At 39.5% G+C, this 9,637-nt stretch overlaps 2 long non-coding RNA genes across 2 annotated transcripts in view; one reads left to right on the forward strand and one right to left on the reverse strand.

Annotated features, from left to right (window-relative positions):
* The window catches only part of LOC138947090 (uncharacterized), a 37,756-nt gene extending 30,995 nt beyond the window's left edge, over nucleotides 1-6,761 (forward strand). The window contains exon 2 of the long non-coding RNA XR_011449544.1: nucleotides 3,642-6,761. This is a non-coding gene — a long non-coding RNA (uncharacterized lncRNA). The remainder of the gene's footprint in view (nucleotides 1-3,641) is intronic.
* Nucleotides 1,805-9,560, reverse strand: LOC138947088 (uncharacterized). Its single transcript, XR_011449542.1, has 2 exons — nucleotides 8,572-9,560; nucleotides 1,805-1,971 (listed from the first exon to the last, which is right to left on the reverse strand). It is a non-coding gene; the product is annotated as an uncharacterized lncRNA (long non-coding RNA).
* Between the last annotated feature and the right edge of the window lie 77 nt (nucleotides 9,561-9,637).

Below are 9,637 nucleotides of genomic sequence, written 5' to 3' on the forward strand. Positions count from 1 at the left end.
ACGCCGGAACTGTTAATCGGTGTAATCAAGGACGGGCACTGTGGCGGGGTGGTAAGACGTCGGCCTCTTAATCGGAAGGTCAAGGGTTCGAATCCCGGCCGCGGCCGCCTGGTGGGTTACGTGTGGAGATTTTTCCGATCTCCCAGGTCAACTTATGTGCAGACCTGCTAGTGGCTTATCCCCCTTCATGTGTACACGCAAGCACAAGACCAAGCGCGCACGGAAAAGATCCTGTAATCCATGTCCGAGTTCGGTGGGTTATAGAAACACGAAAATACCCAGCATGCTTCCTCCGAAAGCGGCGTATGGCTGCCTAAATGGCGGGGTAAAAACAGTCATACACGTAAAATTCCACTCGTGCAAAAACACGAGTGTACGTGGGAGTTTCAGCCCACGAACGCAGAAGAAGGTGTAATCAAGTTAACAAGAGCATCTTCCACTTACACACAGATCATCAATCAACAGTCAGGCTGCTTCGTGTGCAGAGGAGGATTTTTCACTAAATTTATTTTTCATATAATTGACATCCGATTTCAGTTAGGAAATACCTCCCCCGAAATCGGCGTATGCTGCCTGAATGGCAGGGTAAAAACGGTCATACACGTAAAAATCCACTCATGCTAAAAACATGAGTGAACCAGACCTGGGAACCCATACGATTTCGCCGTATTTTGTACGCATGATTGTCTAGAATACGATCAGTACGGTCAGTGGGAAAAAAATACGACCAGAAACATTCCTGGACTACTTTTCTTCACAAGCTCATCTCGAAGCCGATCCAGTATTTTGACACATGATTACAGTTTTTGTCAGTAAACATTGAAAAAAAGCATTTGTTTTAAATGTATAGGTAAACTTAATCAATGGTGTGACGGACGCGTGTGAAGCATGCTTTAATCATGGATGTTCATATGCTATGTGGAGTACACTCATTTTTTTGAAAATACACCAAGTTTGTTTGAGAATACTCCAAGTGCAAAACATGGGTTCCCAGGTCTTGTGAACGTGGGAGTCGAAGCCCATGAACGAAGAAGAAGAAGAGAAGAGAGAGTTAGGAAATAACTTTTGCTGACAAAAAGCCCCATTCTGGACAGACAGCAGCTATGCTGTACTATTTCTTTTTAGCTACAAGTGGAAGGATGCTCTTGAAGATGAAACGGTGTACTCAACATTTCAGCTTTATTTGTTATGATTTTGGTATTTAATGTTTTTGAAGATGTAACATGATGAAAATTTGAAGATGACAGCATCTTTCAGACAGTCAAAGTGAAAAAAACTGCATCTGTGTAATACTCTGCAACCTGTCTCAATTGATTTGATAAAATGATCTATTGAAAGTCATATCAACCCTCCTACCCCCAAATCATGTGGTTTACCATGCCAATCTCATCATTGGTCCAGAAGATTATTGTGAAGCGATAAGCAGTTTGTGAAAAGTGAAAGTGTGTGGTGTGAATTGCGTTTACCTGGTGGTGAGTGTTGCAACATGTTCAGTCTGACATTCAGGCTTGGGTATATGTCAAGTCATGTTTTTAAATATATCACCTGCTGACTCTGGTATTCCACAGCTGTTCCTGGCCTGCATTTTAGTGCTAGTTACAAATAATCAAGGCTGAGCCTACCAACAGCTGCAGCCAGCACACTTAAGCACCCCCTGCGGGTTAGGGGGAAGAATTTACCCGATGCTCCCCAGCATGTCGTAAGAGGCGACTAACGGATTCTGTTTCTCCTTTTGCCCTTGTTAAATGTTTCTTGTATAGAATATAGTCAATTTTTGTAAAGATTTTAGTCAAGCAGAATGTAAGAAATGTCAAGTCCTTTGTACTGGAAACTTGCATTCTCCCAGTAAGGTAATATATTTTACTACGTTGCAAGCCCCTGGAGCAAATTTTTGATTAGTGCTTTTGTGAACAAGAAACAATTGACAAGTGGCTCTATCCCATCTCCCCCCTTTCCCCGTCGCGATATAACCTTCGTGGTTGAAAACGACGTTAAACACCAAATAAAGAAAGAAAGAAAGATGTGAAGGAGTCAATACTCTTGCTTTCAGTGAGGCAAACTTTTCAATGTGACATTATGGATGAGTCACTTACAAGGGATGTGTCTGATAGAAAGCTTGCCTCGCTAAAAGCAAGAATATTCACTCTTTCACAACCCGTATGAACTCGACATACAGTAGTTATTTTCCAAATCTGTCTATTGTAGATTTCTCTGAACACTTTAAAACTACTTCAAAGAAGATTGAGTAAAATGTGATCAGACAGTGTTTTTTTGCCAACCAGATGCCATTTTTTGTTGTCCATTGTCTTTGTGCATGTTGAAAAGGAAGAAATTGTTACAAGATGTTTCTGCTTGGATGTTGTAGTATCCAGCTTGACATTTCAAAATGACTCTAGATTTGTGTGTGCGAGTTCTTTGTGATGTTTGTGCTTTTCAGCATCAAGACTGTGTTGACGGGGGGGGGGGGGGGGGGGGGGGGGGGGGGGTGTAGGTTGGGTAAAGGTGGGGGAGGGGAGTTGGTTGGGAGAGTTTGGTTTAGGATTTACCAGACACTCGCTATGAAAGCAAAAAAATGACTGCCACACTTGCCTTGTACAACAAAACATTACAGAAAAAAAACAATTCAGTTTTTTTCACTGAAGTTGTCCTACAGTTTAGTACTAGATGGGGGGGGCTTAACGTCCTCACCGGAATCTTACCGTAGGGATATGTATGTGGTGATATGCTAGAGAACCATGCATACACTTTGGTTTTTAAAACCATGTTAGCTGAAAACTGAGAAGTTAAGGTGCTTGTGTTGTGTTCAGTATTTTGAAATTTAATATGTACATATTATTTTCTTGTTATGTTCAGTATTTTTCGATTTAATTTGTACATATTATATATGAAGTCTTATATCGCGCGCGTATCTCCAGACTCGGACTCAAGGCGCAGGGATCTATTTATGCCGTGTGAGATGGATTTTTTTTTCACAATACATCACGCATTCACATCGACCAGCAGATCGCAGCAATTTTGGCGCATATCCTACTTTTCACGGCCTATTATTCCAAGTCACATGGGTATTTTGGTGGATATTTTTTATCTATGCCTACACAATTTTGCCAGGAAAGACCCTTTTGTCAATCGTGGGATCTTTAACGTGCACACCCCAATGTAGTGTACACGAAGGGACCTCGGTTTTTCGTCTCATCCGAAAGACTAGCACTTGAACCCACCACCTAGGTTAGGAAAGGGGGGAGAAAATTGCGAACGCCCTGACCCAGGGTCGAACTCGCAACCTCTCGCTTCCGAGCGCAAGTGCGTTACCACTCGGCCACCCAGTCCCCACACATATTCTTTTATTTTCTTCAGTCCTTTCTTTGATGAACTACTTTCTTATTTTCTGAAGTCACATTTAGTCAATTTGACTAAATGTTTTAACATAGACCGGGAATCGAGACGAGGGTAGTGGTTTGTACTGGAAACTTGTAAAGTAATATATTGTACTACGTTGCAAGCCCCTGGAGCAAATTTTTGATGTGCTTTTGTGAACAAGAAACAATTGACAAGTGGCTCTATCCCATCTTCCCCCTTTCCCCGTCGCGATATAACCTTCGTGGTTGAAAACGACGTTAAACACCAAATAAAGAAAAAGAAAGGTGGTGTGTGCTATTGTTACTTTGTTCCAGTTTGAGTTATGTGTATGTTAATGACTAAAGTTTTATCTAGTCAGTTTTCAGTTGTATCATTTTTTTGTGAGGGTTATTTTTATTGTTACTGTTTCCTTAAATGAATGATATGAAACAGAGTTGAAAATATCTTTAATAGAAAATGTTTGCATCCTTTGTCCTATTCTTACAGTAATCTCATCAGAACTTGTGCATTAGAAGTGCTTTAATACATGTACAATGGAGCCTCTTTGTTAAGACCCTTTATTATAAGAATCCCTTTCCTAATTTTCTCAGATGATTTTATCAGTGTCACTAAATTTTATTCTTCAGGAAATGAGCGGCACTAGAATGACCAAAATGAAACATGGAAAATACATGGAGTAACTTAGTTTTCTGGGTAGTTATTGAAGTGACTTAAATAAAAAAAATGAAAAATTTGCAAAAACTAAAGGACAAAGATTGCCGTCGCTATGGAAACTGGCATACACAGCGCCATATTGGATTTCTAGGCAACGGTTTTACAGCAACATCATACATCAGAAATGCTTAATATTTGGCACAAAGATACACAGGACTTTTATCTACAATCATATAGAACGATATTTTGACAAAAAACTACAGTTGAATTTATATTAATTTTTGAAATAAAGGTGAATGAATATGCAGTTAGAAATTAATTAATCCTTATTACAAAAATTAATTTAAATTCAACTGTAGTCTTTAGTCAAAATATTGTTCTATATGATTGCAGATACAAGTCATGTGTATCCTTGTGCCAAATATCATGCATGTCTGATGTATGATGTTGCTGTAAAACCGTTTCCTAGAAATCCAATATGGCGGCCGTTTCCATTAGTATTTCCATTTTTTCCATTTATTTGTATAAGTCTCTTCAATAACTACCCAGAAAACTAGGTTATTTCATGTATTCTCCAAGTTTAATTTTACTGCCGCTCATTGCCTTAAATTTATTAGATTTTAAGAGGCCTTAAAGCAGAGGTATCACTGTATTGTGGTTTTGTAGAAGTTGCTTTTAGTGTTTAAAGTTGCTGCAAAATGTGTCATTTCTGTAGAATCTACATTCATTGTTGTTCGTGATCTCACATACATGTATTCAGCTCGCTAATTCTCTTCCAAAAGACCTGGAGGAATTTCTTATTTGGACACAGAAATTCCAGTGCGCACTTGCAATTATTTGCACTTTAGATTACAATTCACAGCATTGATTTTTTGTACAGGGTGTGGTTATGTTTACCTACTAAGCATGTAAAGTTTTGTCGTGCTCTTAAGCTTCCCATGGAAAGCAAAGCATTAAATTATTTGTCTTTTACAAGTGCCATCTTTTGATCGAAAGGTCAATCTGGAAATGTTTGAGATTAGACTTTTGCATAGATTTATTGACTTTATTAATTGTATAAATAAATTCATGTTTTGATCACTTTCAGCTGAAAACTGTTAACTTATATTTTAACCTCCTGAATCCCCCGAAAGCGGCGTATGGCTGCATAAATGGCGAGGTAAAAACGATCATACACGTAAAAACCCACTCGTGCAAAAAAATGAGTGTACATGGGAGTTTCAGACAATAAACGCAGAAGAAGAAGAAGAACCTCCTGAAAAAATGACAGAATCTCATCTGTTTGATTTGTACCTGCTAGACACCATCTTGATCTTTCAGGCATGGGAATTGTCCGCTGAACAGCGGATTTCCGCCGAATTTTTTGTTGTTGTGCCGAAAATGCAAAAGTGTCCGCCGAAAAAATAAAGGGGGGAGGCACACAAAAAAAGCACCGGTTACTTTGGCCTTTGCGCAAAAGCCCGCGAAAACTTTCCGTACTTTGTTCACGCACTGCTACCGCCCGCCTCAGTTATTGAACTTTTATGTTTGAAAATAAACCAGATTGCACAGATTGTGTTACAAGTTACATTGTCCTGTTTGTCTCAACAGATCAATTTTTTAAAAAATTTAAACCATATAATACATGTATATATTTTTTTTCTTGAAAAAAGAAAAAATTGGTACATTTTTGTACTAAAAACTCTGATTCTAAAAACAGAATTTAATGGCAAACTTGGAGCTCAGATGACACCAGATTGCACCATCTGGGTTCTTTGGAGAAATTTTTTTCCGGGGGGGGGCATGCCCCCGGACCCCCCTAGTAAGGCTAGGCGCTCTGCGCCGTCGACTTGACGCTTCGCGTCTTCAGTTATAAATTTTCCGCCTTTTTTACAATTTTCAATTCCCATGCCTGTCTTTATTCCAATCAATGTGTGATAAGAAACTCAGACTATCTTGCAAGAAACTGCAGAAGAAGAAGTAGAGCCTCCTAAAAATGATTATTTCAAATGACAGAATCTCATTTGTTTGTGTTTCACTGTGTAAAAAGAAACTCGTGACTATTTTGCAAGAAACTCTATCTGTAGTATGAAAATATCTCGGTGATAACTGAACTACAGTACCAGAATAGATCCATTCAAAGCCAGTTGTTGCCACAGCTAGTCAGGAAGGCTTGCCAGTTGAGAGAACTTATGTTTTGAAGTACATGTGTTTATCTACAGTCGGCGGTACTGGTTTTGTTATCACGCTGTGGCATGCTACCTCTGGCTATACTGTCTCACCATTATTTCTGCTCTGGCAAAGAGTGTACATGTAACAGCATTCTGACATTGGCTCTTAAAAAAATGTCTTCACATTATAACCAAGTGAGGCAGAATGGTAATGGCCGATCTAAGAAACAAAAGGGAAGTAAGCATTCTAAATATACACATCAACAGTAGGGAAGAGTTACGCGTAACCTGACAGAATAAAAAACATTGAAATGAACAATGTCTTCCATCCTCCTTCAACAGTAAGTAAGAATAAATGAGGATGAAAGTCATTGGTTCATTACAATGCTTATTATTCTCTCAGGTGTCTGGTGAGTAATTCCGCATAACTCTCCCCTACTGTTGTACTTACTTCCCTTTGTTAATTACATCTTTTTTCCTTCAGTGGTTCAAGGAGCTTCCAGCATCACTAGTTTGTTTGTTTATTTATTTGTTGCTTAACGTCCAGCCGACTACGCAGAGCCATATCAGGACGAGGAAGGGGGGGATGAAGGGGGCCACTTGTCAAGCGATTCCTGTTTACAAATGCACTAACCCATTACTTGTGTCCCAGCAGGCTTTAGTAAAACTAAATTAATACCTACTGGAAGATTACCAGTTTCCAGTATGTTAAAATAGGCTTAACCTATCTACTGCTGGGCTTACATCAGAACACTAACAGATTAAACTATACATGAATCGCGAGACAAGCGGCAAGAGAAGAGATTTTTGGAAAAAATACAGGTGAATGAGCAAGAAGGCAGAAAAAAGAAAAGAATTCATGAAGAAAAAGAGAGCATGACAGGAAAGAGGAACCAAAAATCTACCTAACAGCAAACTAGAAAGCTCCTGCGGTTCCAAAAACAGGAGGGGCCTTTAATTTCATAACCGCAGTGCCCCACTGCGGGAAGCATCACTAGTCATGTACTTGTTGCGAATATATATGTCAAATATAAATTTTCATTTTATTCACATACTTGCCCAACTCAGTCTTTTGCTGAGTTACTTCCCATGACAGGTCAGTGTAGTTTTCAGGCTCTTAGCATCTAAGACTGGGTCAATGCTTATATATAATTATGTGAGTTGGAGTATGTATGAATATGTAATTTAATTATTGAATACATTGTCACTGCCATCACAATCACCAACCAAAGGAAGAATACACAAAAATTAATCATTTTGTGTTTCATTTGTACAATGTACCTCAGTTTCATTGACTTTTTATCAATCAGGAAGAGCATCACTCACTTTCTTCTTGTACTCTAAACAGCAGAATCTTTATAAAGCCTGTCCTTAACTGGGCGAAGTATACTTCACGAAGCTGGCCGCACGGAGCTTTAGCACTGAGTTAACTGGGCGAAGTATACTTCACGAAGCTGGCCGCACGGAGCTTTAGCACTGAGTTAACTGGGCGAAGTATACTTCACGAAGCTGGCCGCACGGAGCTTTATCACTGAGTTTTCGGTAAAAAGACTTCACGAAGTCAACTTCAGGCATAAAGGTGGATTGATTTTGTTGGTGTGAATAATGGAGTCGGGAGTGTTGTAAAACAAAGCACTATTGTAGTACCCAATATTGACGGACTGTGTGATATCTTCTGCTATGGTCTGTTGAGACAGGTCGTCGATATCACTTTTGCACTGAGCTCAGTTTTGCCCAATTGACCAATGGAAATCCACGTAACATATGAAATAGCAATATTCATTTTTACCGTCCTAGAATGGAAAAATACTTTACACAAAATAAGGTAATCAATGTTTTGTTGTTTTGAAAATGGAATGTCTTGAAGTTAAAGTTCTACTGGTCATTTTGACCTTCCTGGAATGGAAGAATACTTTACACAAATAGGGTAATCAATGTTTTGTTGATTTGAAAATGGAATGTCTTAAAGTTAAAGTTCTACTGGTCATTTTGACCGTCCTGGAACAAAAGGATGATTCATACGCTCAGTATGCATGACCGTATTTCTGTATAAATGTACAGAGTTTGCATGTAATGTGCAGGGTGTTTATGTTGGTTCCCCCCGCGGGTTAGGGGGAAGAATTTACCCGATGCTCCCCAGCATGTCGTAAGAGGCGACTAACGGATTCTGTTTCTCTTTTTACCCTTGTTAAGTGTTTTTTTGTATAGAATGTAGTCAATTTTTGTAAAGATTTTAGTCAAGCAGTATGTAAGAAATGTCAAGTCCTTTGTACTGGAAACTTGCATTCTCCCAGTAAGGTAATACATTGTACTACGTTGCAAGCCCCTGGTGCAAATTTTTGATTAGTGCTTTTGTGAACAAGAAACAATTGACAAGTGGCTCTATCCCATCTCCCCGTCGCGATATAACCTTCGTGGTTGAAAACGACGTTAAACACCAAATAAAGAAAGAAGAAAGTTAAGTTCTACTGGTCATTTTGACCTTCCTGGAACGAAAGGATGATTCATGCATGACCGTGTTTCTGTATAAATGTTCAGAGTTTGCATGTAATGTGCAGTGTGGGTTTGTGTTGGTAAGCGACACTTTTTAGTTGTCAATCTGAAATGTCTGTTATGATGCTTATTCTTGGAATATATTTGCCTCTTGAGAAATATTTAACTGCGTGTTTTTGTTTTTTATACATGGCTGAGAATGTGATGGTCTCATTTAAGAGCTCTCGTGAAATCCTTCCTTTTCTTTCTCTGTCTTCTCATTTGCAGATACAGATATCCATATTCTTCCCTCGTGGACTGGGTGGCCGAGTCGTAACGCACTTGCGCTCGGAAGCGAGAGGTTGCGAGTTCGACCCTGGGTCAGGGCGTTAGCAATTTTCTCCCCCCTTTCCTAAATTAGGTGGTGGGTTCAAGTGCTAGTCTTTCGGATGAGACGAAAAACCGAGGTCCCTTTGTGTACACTACATTGGCATAGATAAAAAAATGTCTACCAAAATACCCGTGTGACTGGAAGTCCTTTGTACTGGAAACTTGCATTCTCCCGGTAAGGTAATATGTGACCCTCCACCACGAAATGAGTCGCATGTCATCTCGTGCGGTTCTGCGCTAGACTTAATAAAAGTCCGGGGAGTGTCTGGTAACAGTGTGAGGATAACCTAAGTCACAGGCTTATAACTCAAACAGTTTTCGCTCTTTTCTAAAACGGTTTTCACCACTGGATAGAGCATTAAAAACTCTGTAGGAAAATGTAAAAATATGAAAATCATGCAAAGGTGACATGCGACTCATTCCGTCGTGGAGGGTCACATATATTGTACTACGTTGCAAGCCCCTGGAGCAATTTTTTGATTAGTGCTTTTGTGAACAAGAAACAATTAACAAGTGGCTCTATCCCATCTCCCCCCTTTCCCCTATCCCATCTCCCCCCTTTCCCCGTCGCGATATAACCTTCGTGGTTGAAAACGACGTTAAACACCAAATAA

Source organism: Littorina saxatilis, linkage group LG14 (genome assembly GCF_037325665.1).
Source record: "Littorina saxatilis isolate snail1 linkage group LG14, US_GU_Lsax_2.0, whole genome shotgun sequence".
In the NCBI taxonomy this organism is placed as follows: domain Eukaryota; kingdom Metazoa; phylum Mollusca; class Gastropoda; order Littorinimorpha; family Littorinidae; genus Littorina; species Littorina saxatilis.